The sequence below is a fragment of the Mustela erminea genome, chromosome 21 (assembly GCF_009829155.1).
Source record: "Mustela erminea isolate mMusErm1 chromosome 21, mMusErm1.Pri, whole genome shotgun sequence".
NCBI classification, from domain to species: domain Eukaryota; kingdom Metazoa; phylum Chordata; class Mammalia; order Carnivora; family Mustelidae; genus Mustela; species Mustela erminea.
This window is the reverse complement of record NC_045634.1, coordinates 14,938,891-14,957,857: the sequence shown is the minus strand read 5'-3', so window position 1 is coordinate 14,957,857 and position 18,967 is coordinate 14,938,891. Positions and strand designations below refer to the sequence as shown.

The 18,967-nt window shown below is 35.9% G+C and overlaps 1 long non-coding RNA gene across 3 annotated transcripts in view; it reads right to left on the bottom strand.

Annotated features, from left to right (window-relative positions):
- LOC116581885 overlaps window positions 1-18,967 on the bottom strand; it is a 168,125-nt gene that overhangs the window by 137,927 nt on the left and 11,231 nt on the right. The window lies entirely within an intron of this gene.

The following is an 18,967-nucleotide window of genomic DNA, read 5'->3' as shown; positions in this document are numbered from 1 at the left end:
AGATTAGTTAGCAGTCAGATTAATAGATAAATGTATGCCACGTGTTTTGATTCAAAAAGATGCATGAAGTCAGCAGACATATAAAGTTCAGAAAGAATGTTGAAAGACATCATTTCCTTCTATACAGCTAATACTTTCTTAACAACAAAAAATAAGAGCTGGAATTCATACAGTACTTACTATGAGATTAGCAGAACTTTTATTGCATGGAGGAGGAGGCTGAGAATCGGGCTGAAAGCCGGGCAGCAGTGGAGGGGACAGTGGAGGCCGGAGCTACAGTTGAAAGCACTGCATGTTAAAGAGAGGGCGTAGAGCCTTCCTCCTGAGGGAAAGTTTTTGTATATAATGTATTTTTTCACTTTGGGGGGATTCTTTTTGTATAACTTCAATAAATATTGTAAGCAAAAAAAAAAAAAAAAAAAAAAAAGTCAAGGCTTAGAAAAAGTTTAAGTAAAGCAACTACCCAAGGCCATACATGTAGGGAATCTTAACAACTAAATTCAAATCCACTGTCTTGTCTTCAGACCCTGCACACTTAAGCACTATGAAGATGCTGTTATCCTTGACAGGTAATGTGTTGAAAAAGAAATCTATGATCAATTTTTAATATTAACCAGCCATTATAATCAACTCATCTTATTATTAATAAATTTTGTTAACAAGAAAATGTTATTGGAATACCTCATTCCAATGAAATCTCTGTAATTTTTTTTAAAAAACCATCTTCACTGACAGAATTTTCTAACAGCAATACCTTATAACTTCTTTTATTTGTTTTCATTTTAAGTCGCTTTAGATAACAGATGAAGATGAGGCATGATTTCTCTCCTCCTTGCCAAATTATACATAAACCTAGTAGGAAGGATGTGGTCTAGGTCCAACAAGAAATGGCTATTAAAATTCCCTGAACTGTAAATTCAGCTCTACTGAGTTCATTGAAAAGAATTTCATTTTTACTTCAGAACGTATACAACCTTGAGCTAAGGAAACCTGTGCTCTGCAAATCAGAATCCTTTTGAAACTACTTCTTCAGCAAATTGGTAACTATGTGGTAATATAATATGAGAGAAAATAAAGAAAAAGTATTCTTGTGATGCTGAAACTATATAAAAAAAGGATGAGTGGCTAAGATAAGGTTGCAACCTAAGCTGTGTCTGCATATATTCCATCAAGTGGACAGTAGGATCTATTACACAGATAATTCAAGCTAAAATACCACTTTCCTTTCAGTTATATGGATATTTCAAACAATATACTTTTCTTGCCTAAAATTTTGGGCAAGGGCTAATCTTCACCTTTTTGCAGTTCTTTTGCAGTCTTCTATTTGAAGAAATGTGAGGGGAAAATTGTAAGCTCCTAGAAACACATGAAGATGTGGAATATCCACTTATACTAAACTGTGACTGCTGTTGCCTCCACTTTCAGCTCATTTCTACACTTGGTACACAACTTTCTACACAGCAGTAAGTTCTGTTATAGCAGACTCAGTAGTAGCTGGCTCCCTATGAGGGCTGGAAAGGGATGAAAGGCACATATGGCTGAAAAAAGTAGCCTCCAGATTGAGAAAGACTATCCAAAGCTTCCACATTGTTAGGAGTTCAGATAATCTTTACATATTCCCTAAACAGAAGGGACACCAAGGGTGAAAATGTGGTGTGCAATGAGGAAGATATAAATAAATAGGAAAATTGAGAATAAAAAGACAGCTTCCAGTCAGAAGGCCCAGAAAGCTTTACAAATAAGAATGGCTGTTATCTGTTCCAGAAGATAAACAAAATGTGGATAAATGAGAACACAAATATCTCAGAGGTGGAAGAATGAGCAAAGTGATGAGTGTGGTTGAGCAGTGACCAGGTATGTCTTATTCACTCTGTGTTAGGATGCTCAAAACGAAACCTGCTCTGCAGAAAGCTTTCACTACACACTTGTGATGAACGAACATTAAATACTATTCAGGTCAGTTATATTGTAGGAGGAACTGGCAAGTGATAAGGTCAGAAACATCATTTGGAAGCAGAATATTAAGACGTCAATGTAGGGTTAAGGACTGTGAACTTCAACTAATAGGCAACAGAGTATTGTTGAAAATTTTTGAAACTGGAAATAACATAAAGGGAGCTATGTTTTAAGAAATTATCTGGTTATTGTACATAAAATAACATATAGGAGACAAAAAATTAAAATCTATAGCAGATTCCAAGAGAAATAAAACGAGTACTTAAACCAAGACAAATATGGTATCCACAGAGAGGAAAAAACAGACGCAAGAGATGTGACAAAGGTCATAAACAATACAGAAAATAAGAGAAAAGAGACTGATTCAATACAGAAAATACAGAGAAATACAATACAGAAAATACAGAGAAATACAATACAGAAAATAAGAGAAAAGAGACTGATAAATTTTAGAGTTAAACTACTATCTACATTAAAACATCACACAGGAGGATGAAAAAAGTTGGATTTAGTGCACTTGTTTTGCTCTGAGGCAACCCACTGAAGATATAACACTATTAATAGCAGTAGAGTGATAACGATGATGATGATAGTAAGAGCCAGAAACTTTACAGTGCTTAACGTGTGCCAAACCATGTTCTAAATGCCGTACTCATAGTAACTCAGAACTTGTGACTGGATGCAATGGGTATGGATTTGGATGTCGTCTGCACAAGAGAGACAGCTGAAGCCAGAAGACTGACATGAGAGAACACTTTTCTCAGGTAGGAAGCATCAGGCGTACTCACAAGGGAACAAGAGTTACAGAAACTTAAATGTCTAACCACCTGGGTGGGGGGAAGCTTCTATTATTATTATTGAGGGAAAAGGAAATTTTTGAGGGAGATTTCAAGGAGAGTAGGAGGTAATTTGTCCAGTTTGGGCTTTGGGGGATGTCAATCATAGACCGTTACATGGAAGTAACATTCTGTAGTCAACAGGATTGCTGGGCCTAGATCGTGGTTTAGAAATTAGGATTGGGACTGTGACCCCTGAAATGTGAACCAGAAGGTGAATACACATGTTGGAATTAATTTTTTAAAGATATTTACTTATTTATTTATTTACTTATTTGAGAGAGAGACTATGAGGATGGGGTAGAGGGAGAGGGAAAAGGAGAAGAAGCCTTCCCTCTGAACAGGGAGCCCAATGCAGGACTGGATCCCAGGACCCTGAGATCATGACCTGAGCCAAAGACCAATGCTTAAGCAACTAACCCATCCAGGTGCCCCTGAAATTAATTCTTAATTTTTTCAGATATTTAACTTTTCTTCCCAACTGGATTATAATCTCCATAAAGACAAAGAAATTATTTCTTTAGTATCTTTCACAACTCCTTACACAGTGATGGACACTCAGTTATGCTAATACCTGCTTTTAAAATACATGTTTTAATAACAAACCTAGATGATTTTTTCTACCAATTAATTAAAGCAAGCATAGTGATTCTAATTCTGGTAAAGTAAACATCCTAACAAGTTGTCAACTTCAAAATAAAAAGCACTGCATTTAAATCACTGACAATCCTGATAAGTTTGTTCAATTAGAAAAAAACTTCTACTGGACTCTCCACTGGTCCAAAAAACAAGGCCCTGTGGTGCTTTGATTCACAAACTGGATGCTATTGGGACCATCTGCTATGCTTTTTCAAAGAGCTGACGTCTACATAGGGCTACTTAAAGCACGAATTTCTTCTAATGATGTATTAAGCACGTTCTAATGATGTATTAAGCACTAATTGATTTTCAGTTGCAAAGAGAACTTTAGTAACCACATTCCATTGATGTATTTGAATGCAACAGTTCTAACATGATATACTATTTACCTATAGTTTATTTTCAATTTCAAAAACAAATAGCTAATTTGAAAAATATGTAATGAGAATATGGAAAGGGAGGAGGAGGGTTTTTTTTGAGGAGATATTTTTGATGATGTGAAAGAGAGCACATGATATGAAGAGCAAGAGGAGGGGCAAACCCACATAAGAAATCTCTAGGAACAGCTAGAATGATCAAGAGGTCTTTGTTGATTATAGATGAATGAGCATATAATTGAACATAATAGGTTCTGTGATAAAAAAAAAAGAAAGAAAGAAAAAAGAAACAAACAATATTATCTGCACTCTATCTTTAAGAACTCAGTGATTCACCAGTTTCCATTCCTCCCACAGACTAAAGTCCATTCAAAATGAGCCAAGCGTTGCAAACCATTTTTCCCTCTCTCTTTGGCTATCTTTAAAGAGCTCAAGAAGTTCACAGATAAAGCCAAATGTGAATCACACCCATTGATAAACAATTAAGAGGCTTTGGTTGAAAAATATCCCACAAGCATAGATTTAATGAATCAATTAGATTAATTAGAAGTATTTCACCAAAGGCTGGTCAGTTCTAAATTGGAAATACCACTTAGCCACCTGAAGAAAATGTTTTGGTTATTTGTAACACAGATGCTTATTGCTGTATGAATTAATTTAAATCACTTTCTAATAATACACCAGTTATTGAGATAGCCTTTGCCAAAATGAGAGAGTTCAACTTAATTGAACTTAGTATTTTACCACCCAGAACAGATCTTAGGAATGAATCCATCCACTTATTCACTCCTGTAATCCTAAATGTTCTCACCTCCCCTTGACACACAGAATTGTATGAGATTATGAAAGTGTTAATTAACCTTATTATGGTAATAATTTCCCAACAGATACATATATCAAATCATCATGTTATATACTGTTAAACTTACATAATATGTCAATTATATCTCAATAAAGCTGGGGGGAAAAGATGTATGGATAAAAAATACATGTATTGAACTAATGCCAAGTGAAATAAATTCTCCTGAATTTATTTTCACATTTCAAATAGTTATTAATATTTATTTTTGGTGTTAAAAATACACCTACATATACCTATGTAACCTTATGAAAAAGAGAACTAGTTGCATCTGCAGAGGTAGCTGGGGTGCTGAGACAAAGAAGTGGAGGGTGGGAAATGGGAATGAAATAAGGGATTTTAAGATTATCTATGTAATGGGGCACTTGGTTGGCTCAGTCATTGGGTGTGTCTGCCTTTGGCTTAGGTCATGGTCCCAGGGTCCTGGGATTGAGACCAGCTTTGGGCTCCCTGCTCTATGGGAAGCCTGCTTCTTCCTCTCACACTCCCCTTGCTTGCATTCTCTCTCTCTTTCTGTGTCAAACAAATAAATAAAATCTTTTAAGAAGTAAAAATAAAATTATCTACATAAAAAAATATTGAAGAAAATGGCAAAGTTCTTTGTTACTTGACCAATCAGCCAATAAATAAATATTTCTTTATCTATTGCTGTGTTGCAAAAACTAGGAACATAAGTGGAGACAGATACTTGATTAAATACCACAAAGTATCCTGGGACAGAATGACAAGTTAGCAGATGTTGCAGTGCAGTAATATAGGTCCAAAGATGGTGCCAAGGGAGTAAGCGACTGGCTAGGGAATAATAAAGACAGACTCCACAATAGAGGAAATTAAGCTGAGTCTTAAATGATGAATAGAAATTGCCAGAGGAGGAAGGGAAAAGTCTAGATGGAAAGGAATCATCTGTGAAAATATCCCCGCCTTTGGGGACTGCATGTTCTGAGTCATTGGTGAATAAGATAAATATTGTGGAGATGAGGCCAGAGGGCTAAGTAGGCAACAGATAATTATAAACAATGTTTAATATGATACATAATTTAGACTTCATTGAGTACATAATGGGAAACAATAATATTTTAAGCATGAAATTAACAGTTTTGCTTTCTGCTCTAGGAAAAATTACTGGGAAGCAAAGTGGAAGAAAATTGAAGTGGAGACGACTAGCCTCCAACTAACTAGACTAGACTAGTTAGTTGAGTAACTAGTAGTTACTCAAAATAGGCACAACTACATTTGATAAGTATCTATAGGGCAAGGTAGTGGCAGTCCAGGATCATAGTGGCTTTATTCAGAGGCAGATCTGATACAGAATGGACTGAAATTTTGCAACTGGATGAATGTGAAATTGAAGGAGGAGGGAATAGAACAGAATAGAATGGAATGAGCTGGAATGGAAGGTTGAAAAGGTGAGAATGTTATCAACTACTATCACTAAAATAAGAGAAATACATATAAGTCATTATAAAAGGGTATTTGTTTTTAGCCATATTAGAATGTCCATGGGAAACCTAGTAGATACATTAAGAGTCACAGAGAAATACAGAACTGATTCTCAAAGAGGAAATTAGGAATAGAGGTATAAATTTGGAAGCAATAAGTGAAGAAATAATAATGTCATCAATGTGGATGAGAATATTCTGAAAAGTGAAAGAGAAAAACTGGAGGGAACACGAAGGAACTTCAACATTCAGGGAGCAAAGAACTTATAAGAGCCAAATGCCTACTGGTTTAGTACAAAGTTAACCAAACAACAAATAGTGGTAATTAATACCAAGAATATGTAAAAAAAAAAAAAAAAAAACTACCATCACATATGTTGGTATCAAGAGAGGAATTGAGACTTTATTCAAAATAATGGTATTTTATATAGCCAGAGGACCCATGAATAACCAAATCATCTCTCCTCATGAGGTCGACAAAATGTGTTACTGTGCAAAGGAAAGTGTTTAATGGACCCAGGAATACACATTATTATTAGCTGGGCTTGGAGTAGCAACCTCCATTGCAGAGAACTTCAGTAAGCTGGGATGGTCACTGTCCTTTATCCTAAACTCCCTAAGCCTAAATTATGTTAAATTAAAACAGAGCAACCCAAATATGCACAGGCTACCTACTGAGAGAAAGTCGGATTTTCCAAGGACAAGGGATACATTTGAGGCCCTGACAGTAAAAACTGGCCTGGGTCCTAGCAAACTCAAAAGCCCTGTCCTCCCTGCTGCCTCAATGGAACAAAACAGCACATGACTGGGCTTTTGTCATCGCATTGCTAAGATGAGAGGAAGTTATACCATCTAGAGGCATTTTAGCACAGCGTTTCTCACTAGCAAAGGTGATCCAATCTGTGTCCTCAAATCTGATAATGCTAATAAGCACTTCTCTGCTGGCGGGGGCAGGACACAAAGGGGAGATGAAAGTCTTGCTTACCCTACTGCTGTGTATTATTCATAGCTCAGTGCATTTTCCTTATAGCCTTTTATGATATGTATCATTATCTTTATTTCAAAGATAGAAAAGTAGTTTTTAATACATGAAATGCACTCAAGATTTTTAAGTTTAACAAAGCTAGGATTCAGATCTGGTTCTGACTCCATGTGCAGCCTGTCCTCTAGTATATTACACCCCACCCACTATGGAAATTACTGACTATATCAAGAATGCATTAATATTTTAGGCTGCTTGGGTCCTGCTTCAGTGTGACAGTTGATTTCCATGTATCCTCTAAAAATATGCTTTCTAAAAGTTAACTTGGTACCTGAACATTGCTATGACTAGGGAAAGTGACCCTGTATTTCTGGCATATAATTTATAGTACCAGCTTAAAAAATAATTTCACACCTTTCAACTTGACATGTATTTTGCAACTGAAATGGAATCTAGCTGCACAATACGATAAAACCCAGAATAATTTTAGAAATTTTGTCTAAACAGTTTGTAACAAATTGTGCCTACAAATTACCTACACTTAAGGTCCACTCATGTAAAGATCCCTAGTATATGAATTTCAATATAAAATGAGGATGATTAACAAGCTACTTCGGAGTTTGGAGTGACCATTTGTGGTTCTTCTGCCAGATGCCATGAAATTAAACCTACTCTATAATTCTGGGCTTCACGGGCTCATCATATTTTAGTATTTGGGTCTTTGTGCTTTTCTCAAAGGTGATTGCCCAAGTATTTCAAGGTTATCATTTCCATTATACAGGAAGAATCTTCTCCTCCTGTACTCTGATTGAATGTGAAATTCCTGCTCTTCTACATGTGCCTCCATTATAACTTGAAGCTTATTTAGGGGCATCATTTGAATGAGCTTTAGTCCATGTAGACAGTCCATCAGTTATAGGAAGGGGTCTCAGCTTTAACAGTTCAGAGCTTTGAAAGCCATAAACTGATATGCAGTGCAACTGGTTTGAAATACATGATTGATTGCTTGTTTATTGTGGTTCTACAGGATGAAAATCCTTACAAAAATGTGTTTAATGAAGTCATGTTTATAAAAATGTCAAAACCAATATAATTTGGAAGTTTTTTTTAATCTTTATATTTAGGCCAAGAAAAATATTAAAGTATCTCACTCATCCAAGTGAGATGATTAGAATGCCAGATCAATTCATTGGCTAGGAAAAACAAAACAAAACATTGCTTCCTCTTGATAAAGTACTGACATCATTTATAAGTTATTCAAAAAAATCTTTAAAATGCCTTTTTCTAATTTTCAGAAAAATTGTAAGTAAATGACATGAATCTGAATTTTGTATTTGCTTTTACCCTGTATTCAAGCAGTTGTTGGAGAAATAATCATGAAGAATCTCTAAGTTACATCTAGTCGCTTTATTTAATACCTGGATGTTATCTGGGGGGAAGAGGATGTTAACTAGGTTTTTATTTTTTTATTGATTTTATTTATTTATTTATGAGAGAGAGAGTAAGTGCATGAGTACAAGTCAGGGGAGGAGCAGAGGGAGAAGCAGACTCCCTGCTGAGCAAGAAGCCCCATGTGGAACTTCATCTCAGGACCCTGAGATCATGACCTGAGCCAAAGGCAGGTGCTTAACCAACTGAGCTACCCAGGTGCCACATTAGAAAGAAGGTTTTTATAAAGAGGAAAATTTTGGAAAAGTTGCTAGCAAAAATTCCATATATCATTTTGTGCTCTGCCTTCTATTTGAATAAAAACTTATTATACTATGTTTATTTCAATTAAAGTTTTGGACAGAATTTCTTGCAAGATAATTTCTTCTAATTTCTGTTCAGAAAATGGCCAAACTGTGAGGATCTATCATTCTTGTATCGAATTAATTCAGCTATGGATAAAAATTGATTTAAAAAAAAAAGCAAGAGAATTATCATTCTATACTCAATTACAGCCATGAAGTAAGTCTCAATTGATATAGTCCTTGGCATACCATCATATTAACAGAAGAAAATACTAGATGAAGAATCTAAGGTAATGTACTTGAAATAAGAGAGAGTGGTGTTCAAATTTCAGCTATGAGAAAATCCTGGAAGCAGCTCTGGACAAGAGTCCATAACATACAATGGTAGAAATATTACAGTGGCAGCAGACCTATCCACAGAGACCTGGCAGACCAGAAAGGACTGGCATGATATATTCAGAGCACTAAATGAGAAAAATATTCAGCCAAGAATACTATATCCAGCTAGGCTATCACTGAAAATAGAAGGGGAGATAAAATCTTCCATGACAAACAAAAACTAAGAGCATTTGCAAACACCAAACCAGCCCTAAAGGAAATATTGAAAGGGGTGCTCTAAGCAAAGTCAGAGCCTAGAAGTAGTAAACCAGAAAGGAACAGAGACAATATACAGTAACAGTCACCTTACAGGCAATACAATGGCACTAAATTCATATCTTTCAATAGTTACCCTGAATGTAAATGGGCTAAATGCCCCAATCAAAAGACACAGGGTATCAGAATGGATAAAAAAAAAAAATACCCATCAATATGCTGTCAACAAGAAACTCATTTTAGACCCAAAGACACTTCCAGATTTAAAGTGAGGGGGTGGAAAACAATTTACCATGCTAATGGAAATGAAAAGAAAGTTGGGGTGGCAATCCTTATATCAGATAAATTAGATTTTAAGCCAAAGACGATAAGAAGAGATAGAAAGGACAGTATACCATACTCAAAGGGTCTGTCCAACAAGAAGATCTAACAATTTTAAATGTCTATGCTCCTAACATGGGAGCTACCAATTATATAAACCAATTAATAACAAAATCCAAGAAACACATCAATAGTAATATAATAATAGTAGGGGACTTTAACACCCCCCCCTCACTGAAATGGACAGATCATCTAAGCAAAAGATCAACAAAGAAATAAAGGGTTTAAATGACACACTGGACCAGATGGACATCACAGTTATCTTCAGAACATTCCATCCCAAAGCAACAAAATACACATTCTTCTCTAGTGCACATGGAATATTCTCCAGAATAGATCACATCCTGGGTCACAAAATAGGTCTCAACCAATATCAAAAGACTGGGATCATTCCTTGTATATCTTCAGACCACAATGTTTTGAAACTAGAACTCAATCACAAGAGGAAAGCTGGAAAGAAAGCAAACACAAAGAGACTAAAGAGCATCCTACTAAAGAATGAATGGGTCAACAAGGAAATTAAAGAAATTTTAGAAATTAAAAAAAAGTAAAGAATTTCAAAAATTAAATAAATTAAAGAAAATTTTAAAAAATTCATGGAAACAAGTGAAAATGAAAACACAACTGTTCAAAATATTTGGGACACAGCAAAGGCGGTCCTAAGAGGAAAGTATATAGCAATACAAGCCTTTCTCAAGAAACAAGAAGGGTCTCAAGTACACAACGTAATCTTACACCTAAAGGAGATGGAGAAAGAATAGCAAAGAAAGCTTAAATCCAGCAGGAGAAGAGAAATAAAGAGCAGAGCAGAAATCAATGAAACAGAAACCAAAAGAACAGTAGAACAGACCAACGAAACTAGGAGCTGGTTCTCTGAAAGAATTAATCAGATTGATAGACCCCTGGCCAGATTTATCAAAAAGAAAAGAGAAAGGACCCAAATTAATAAAATCATGAGTGAATAAGGAGAGACCACAACCAACACCAAAGAAGTACAAACAATTATAAGAACATATTATGAGCATCTATATACCAGCAAATTTGACAAACTAAAAGAAATGGATGCATTCCTAGAGACTTATAATCTACCAACACTGAACCAGGAAGAACTAGCAAACCTGAAGAGATCCATAATCAGTAAGAAGATTGAAGCAATCATCAAAAATCTCCCAACTAACAAGAGCCCAGGGCCAGATGGCTTCCCAGGAAAATTCTACCAAACATTTAAAGAAGAATTAATATCTATTCTCCTGAAGCTGTTCTGCAAAATAGAAATGGAAGGAAAACTTCCAAACTCATTTATAAGGCGAGCATTACCTTGATCCCAAAACCCAATCAAAAGACCCCATCAAAAAGGAGAATTACAGACCAATATCCTTGATGAACACAGATGCAAAAATTCTCACCAAAATACTAGCCAGTAAGATCCAACAGTACATTAAAAGGATTATTCACATGACCAAGTGATATTTATTCCTGGGCTGCAAGGTTGGTTCAACATCCATCTTATCAATCAATGTGATACAATACATTAATTAAAGAAAGAGCAAGAACCATATGATACTCTTAATAGATGCCAAAAAAGCATTTGACAAAGTACAGCATCCTTTCTTGATCAAAACTCTTCAAAGTGTAGGGATAGAGGGTACATACCTCAATATCAAAGCCATCTATGAAAAACCCACAGCAAGCATCATTCTCAGTGGGAAATTACTGAGAGCTTTTCCCCTAAGGTCAGGAATGCAGCAGGGCTGTCCACTGTCACCACTACTATTCAACAGAGTACTAGAAATCCTACCCTCAGCAATCAGACAGCAAAAAGAAATAAAACACATCCGAATCAGCAAAAAAGTCAAACTCTCGCTCTTTGCAGATGATATGATACTTTCTGTGGAAAACCCAAAAGACTCCACTCCAAAACTGCTAGAACTCATACAGGAATTCAGTAAAGGGTCAGGATACAAAATCAATGCACAGAAATCAGTTGCATTTCTATACACTAACAGCAAGACGGAAGAAAGAAAAATTAAGGAGTCGATCCCATTTACAATTGCACCCAAAACTATAAGATACCTAGGAATAAAGCTAACCAAGGAGGCAAAGAATTTGTACTCAGAAAACTACAAAGTACTTATGAAAGAAATTGAGGGGGACACAAAGAAATGGAAAATGTTCCATGCTCATGGATTAGAAGAACAAATATTGTGAAAATGTCTATGCTACCTAAAGCAATCTACACGTTTAATGTAATCCCTATGAAAATACCTTCCACTTTTTCCAAAGAAATGGAACAAATAATCCTAAAATTTATATGGAACCAGAAAAGACCCTGAATATCCAGAGGGATGTTGAAAAAGAAAGCCAAAGTTTGTAGCATCACAATTCCAGACTTCAAGCTCTATTACAAAGCTGTCATCATCAAGACAGTATGGTACTGGCACAAAAACAGACATATAAATCAATAGAACAGAATAAAGAGCCCAGAAATAGACCTTCAAATCTATGGTCAACTAATCTTTGGCAAAGCAGGAAAGAATGTCCAGTGGAAAAAAGACAGTCTCTTCAACAAATGGTGTTGGGAAAATTGGACAGCCACATGCAGAAAAATGAAACTGGACCATTTCCTTACACCACACACACACAAAAAAGACTCCAAATGAATGAAAGAACTCAATGTGAGAAAGGAATCCATCAAAATCCTTCAGAACACAGGCAGCAACCTCTTCGACCTCAGCCTCAGCAACTTCTTCCTAGAAACATCATCAAAGGCAAGGGAAGCAAGGGCAAAAATGAACTACTGGGACTTCATCAAGATCAAAAGCTTTTGCACAGCAAAGGAAACAGTCAACAACACCAAAGGACAACTGACAGAATGGGAGAAGATATTTGAAAATGACATATCAGATAAAGGGCTAGTATCCAAAATCTATAGAGAGCTTATCAAACTCAACACCCAAAGAGCAGATAATCCAATCAAGAAATGGGCAGAAGGCATGAACGGACATCTCTGCAAAGAAGACATCCAGATGGCCAACAGATACATGAAAAAGTGCCCCACATCACTTGGCATCAGGAAAATACAAATCAAAACCACAATGAGATACCACCTCACACCAGTCAGAATGGTTAAAATTAAACAAGTCAGGAACGACAGAGGCTGGAGAGGATGTGGAGAAAGGGGAACCCTCCTACACTATTGGTGGGAATGCAAACTGTTGCAGCACTCTAGAAAACAGTACGGAGGTTCCTCAAAAAGTTGAAAATGGAGCTACCCTCCAACTCAGCAATCACACTACTGGGTACTTACCCTAAAAATACAAATGTAGCGATCCGAAGGGGCATGTGCACCCGAATGTTTATAACAACAATGTCCACAATAGCCAAACTATGGGAAGAGCCTAGATGTCCATCAATATACAAATGGATAAAGAAGATGTGGTATAGATATACAAGGAAAACTATGCAGGCACCAAAAAAGTAATCCTGTTATTTGCAATGATGTGGATAGAACTAGAGGGTATGATGCTAAGAGAAATAAGTCAATCAGAGAAAGGCAATTATCATATTACATCTCTGATATGAGGAATTTGAGAGGCAGGGTGGGGGGTCATGGAGGGTAGGGAGGTAAAAAATAAAACAAGATGGGACCAGGTAGGAGATGAACCATAAGAGACTCTTAATCTCAGGAAAAAGACTGAGGGTTTCTAGAGGGTGGGAGGAAGGGATAGTGTGGCTGGGTTATGGACATTGGGGAGGTATGTATTATGGTGAGTGCTGTGAATTATGTAAGACTGATGATGCACAGACGTGTACCCCTGAAGCAAATAATACATTATGTGTTAATAAATAAAAAAATAAAATAAAATAAAAATGAATTCCAGCTGTCTGTTTGATCTTGTGACATGTGACATTAAATAAATAGTTGTCAGTCTCATAAATGAGCAGCTCATATAGCTTTAAGAAACGGTTCTTTCTGGAAACCCCTCATCTTTTTTAATTTGTAGGTACCAAAATTAAGATGCTACAGAAATTTAACTCAACCTCATTAAATTCACTCACTATTCAACTGCTGCCTTGTAAAAGAGAGAGATGGAAGAGGGCTACTAATCTCTAACACAGAGCTCAAATATAACAGAAAACCAATTAAAAGTGTTGGCCAAGTAGGACCAACTGATACTCATTCAGGGAGAAAAGGAGGACAGGACTCCTGCAACAAATAACAGGTTATGACAACAAAAACTACAGTATGAGAAATGAGAGGGACAGGCTGTTATAAATTACATTTAAATTGTTTCTTTGGCACATACCCTCCCCAATGTCCATAACCCCACCCCCCTTCTCCCAACCCCCCTCCCCCCAGCAACCCTCAGTTTGTTTTGTGAGATTAAGAGTCACTTATGGTTTGTCTCCCTCCCAATCCCATCTTGCTTCATTTGGTGAGTGCTGTGAAGTGTGTAAACCTGGCGATTCACAGACCTATACCCCTGGGGATAAAAATATATGTTTATAAAAAATTAAAAATTTTTTTACAAAAAGCTTATACATTTAAAAATACTAAATTAAATACTGGACATATAAAAAAAAAATTGTTACTTTGGGGGCACCTGGGTGGCTCAGTTGTTAAGTGTCTGCCTTCGGCTCAGGTCATGATCGAGCCCTGCACTGGGGGGCTCCCTGCTCAGCAGGAAGCCTGCTTCTCCCTCTCCCACTCTCCCTGCTTATGTTCCCTCTCCCTGTCAAATGAATAAATAAAATCTTAAATAAATAAATGTCTCTGTCAAATGAATAAATAAAATCTTAAATAAATAAAAAATAAATAAATAAAACTGTTACTTTGTCTGTGGCTTTGGCTGCTCCCAAGAAAGGAAAACTCCTGTTGGCAGGAGGATGAAAAATACCTTCTTAAAAGTAAAAGTGAGGGGTCCCTGGATGGTGCAGTTGGCTAAGATTCTGACTTGGTTTTAGCTCAGAGCTTGATCTCAGGATCCTGAGATTGAGCACCGTAGGGCTCTGCACTCAGTGCACAGTCTGCTTAAGACTCTCCCTCTGCCCACCCCCACCTCCAAGATAGATAATTTTAAAAAAAAAAAAGAAAAACTGAGTTCCTGGTAGTATTCACACACACAGGCACATATACATACTGCAGAGGCTAAAGGGTTAAGTAAAATAGTAGCAGAGTATATCCCTATTCTTAAAACCTGTGGCAACCTACTTAAATGAATAAAACTAGGAACTAAATTCTCATCTGTAATAAAACTGAGAGAAAGCTCAAATCCCAAACTGCAAACTATGATGAACATTTATCAAATACAGTGAAGTGTGTCAAAGGAGAAAGTAGAAAACTGACATAGGAATGAATTGCTTGCATATGCTGTTTTAATTTTTCTACAGGACAAATAATTAACTCAGAGAAACTATCAGGCGCAACAGAGAACGATAAAGAGGGTAAATAAGTCACCAGCTTTGAAACCGCTGGCCAGAGTTAATCTGCAGTAAAGAGGAATGAAAGCTGAGGGAAGACATGTTTTTGGTAAAGAGGAGGAGAAAATGTTCTCACACAACATATTCAGTTTGAAAGTGCCAAATTTCCACGTCACTACCCCCAATTCCAGCATAAATTATAGGCTTAGATTATACCACCACTCCAAAAAGAGCAATATAGAGAAATTACATAACCTAGAATTAATTCATATATTATATATCCATTTCAGTACTGAAAATCAGAAGTACAAGAGATATTGCATTTCCTTGTTTCCTTTGATCTGGCTTCAGTCTCCATACTGCAAAGTTCATGAGAAAATCAATTTCTTTCTTGGGGCTCCCAGGTCAGACCAATGTTCTGAATGTGACAGAGGCCACTGTCAACCTCAGACTTCAGTTTACACTGATTAAAATTGAGATGTTTATTCTTTTAGACTGCAATTCCATCCAGGCTGCTAGTTCTCCTAGTTTCTATAAATCTTTGGGAACTGAGAATGCCCAGGCCTTCAGAGTAGTCTTGATTAAAGCACCAAGTGGTCAGAGGCATCCTTGAGTTCTTGCTACACCCAAAGAGTACTGATGGTGGTCATTTTGAAAAAGGTCCCTCATCTCTTCCACCATCTCTCTCCTCTGAAGCCTCAGTTGGATATGACCTCTACCACTGGTTCTCAATGGTCTCTCTCTGTCCTCTTACATGGCACTAAACTGAATCCCTTAATCAGTTTTAGGCTTATAAAACATAAAAGAGGCCCAAGTAATCTTGGTTGTATTCCTGAAACATAAATCTTGTCTGAAGTAAAAAGGATTCAACAGAACCTGACCACTGGCTTGAAACAAGGTAAGAAAATTATATGGTCATAGAAAAACACAAATTTATAATCCCACCAAAAATAGATACTATAAAAAAGGAGGAGGTTTGAAAAAAAAGTCTTTAGAAGAAAAGTTATCTCTAAGAAACAACATAAAATTTTAGACAGATACTCCCCTATACCATTGAAAACACTAATAAAAAAAAGTGTTCAGTAAATACATGAACAAACAGAAGAGAACAAGGAAATATGATTACAAAAGAAGACAAAATGTGAAATAAAAGAAATACAAATCATGAAGCACTTAAGAAGAACAATACATGTAGCTGAAAACAGAGTTAAAAATAATTAATTCATTATATTATTCATTCAGCAAATTAGGAATATGCCAGGTACTGTTTTAGTACTGGGATATAATGATAAGAATAAGTTACCAGGGAAAGGGAAAGCAAAATGAGAAAGAAAGCTCTAAGGGAATATGAAAATAAGAAAATATATGTCCAACATATGGATGTGAGGTATCAGCAAAGATAAAAAGTAATGAAGAATATTCAGTCAGAACTGGATAAAACTTCTGAAGATACAAGAAACCCATAATTGACAAATAAAAAGTACAACAGTTCTTAAAGCAAATCATAGAAAAAAATCAACAAACACTAAGATGTAGCTTGGTAAATTATCAGGTAAAATTAAGTTTAACTTTATAGAAAAATGGAAAGTTATACTGAGTTAAATAAGGAGAAGTCAGTTTCTCACATGAAAGTATGACAGCATGTATAGCAAGGTGAGAATGGCCTCTGTTCCATGATGTCCTCAGGGACAGTGAACTTTCCAGCTTACAACTCCACCAAGTTCAATGAAATTTTTCTTCTCAGGGTTTAAGGGAGCATACATTGTCCTGGACGGAGGACAGAAGAATGGGATGAAAAGACAGAGCAAAGGACTCTTGCCAGCTATCCAGAGATAATGTTTCTAGGAGCTGCTACTCAACGCTTCCCCTTATATTGCAACAACCAGAATTTTTTCTTTTTTTAGATTTATGTATTTATTTTAGAGTGAGTGGGGCAGAAGGAGCAGAGGGAAAGAGGAGAGAGAATCCCAAGCAGTCTCCATGCTGAGCACAATGGAGGGCTGGATCCCACAACTCTGAGACCATGACCTGAGCTAAAGTCAAGAGTTGGCAGCTTAAACAACTGTGCCATCCAGGGACCCCAAAACCAGAATCATCTTGTTCTAGCTGATCATGTCAGTATAGGTAAAATATAAAATTCATATTATATATAGAAGAGGAAAGTAAATTTTTGAAAGCAATTAGCTATCACTATCATAAAATTGGATGTGAACTTTAAGGATAAAGGACTTCATGAACATCCATATACAAAATTCAAGTCACATATAATTAGAAAAATTCGAAATTTTGGAATTCGTTTAATTATTTCTCATTATCTTCTACAGGGTAACTGACAAATTGCATATTAATTCACTGATACCCCTCCTGATAAACTAAGGAGCAGTCAATATGGTTTCATTAACCATTAGCAATCATTAATATTTCTAGAGGTCTTACTAGTTCCAGGTTCTATGAGCTTTATATTTGTTGTCTTATTTAATTTTTACAGAAGCCTTTAAGTTAATAGTGATATAAAGCATTCACAGATGAAGGGACAAACACACTGATGAGATAAACTGTCTGATGTAAAATAGCAAGTAAGATCATGAACCCAGAATTCAAATCCATTCACTCTGGCAGTTGATTCTATTTTGGTACACTACAATGACTCTTGGATTACTCAAAAGAATACAAAAGAATATGAGCTTACTGAAAATGAAAGAGAATATCATTAAATAAGAAGCAACTTTCATAATTTTCCCTTCATTTTTAAAATTATAGAAATAATTTTTCAGTTCATTGTCATTGTTGAGATAAAACAATAAAGTATACAATATAAAACTCAGTCCTCAATATCACTCCCCCTTGTACTAATATGCAACTACTTAATTTAGAATCCAAAAGTGTAATGATTAGGTCACTGGATATGTGCAATTTTATTTTGATATCTGCCACAATACTGTTTTTGAGAAGGGATTTACCAACAAATAAAATGCTACTTCTCCATCTTCTTTTCAATACTTTTATCTTTTAAAATTATTGCCAATTCCACTGGACAAAAAAATTTATTTATTTTAATATTTTATTTTTATTTATTTAACAGACAGAGACCACAAGTAGACAGAGAGGCAGGCAGAGAGAGTGGGAAGGAAGCAGGGTCCTTGCTGAGCAGAGAGCTCGGTACAGGGCTCGATCCCAGGACCCTGGGATCATGACCTGAGCCAAAGGCAGAGGCTTAACCCACTGATCCTCCCAGGTGCCCCATCCACTGGAGAAAAGAATTTTAAAGAACCTCATTATGGTTTTATTTTTCATTCCCATTCGAACTATGAAAAAATAATTAAGAAGTCACAAACTATCAATAGCAGGAAGTACAGTGATAACATCACTACAGAATTTGTCAGATATTAAAAGAATAATAATGCAATATTAAGAACAATATTATGGAAATACATGACAATTCAGATGAAATGGGGAAATATTTTAAAGGCCTAAATAATCAAACTCATTAAAGAAGAAACAATCAGGAAAAATACTGTATCTGTTAAATAGAAAGCATTTCTAGCTAAAATCTATCCAACAAAACCTCCAGGCCTAGATAGCTTCATTAGTGATTCAGCTAAACATTTAAAGAAGAAGTAATATAAAATACACTCAAACTCATTCAGAAAGTTGAAAAAGAAGAAATATTTTCAACTCATTATATGAGGCTAGTATTACACTAATACCAAAGTCAAACAAAGGCATTACAAGATGTGATGGATAATTTTA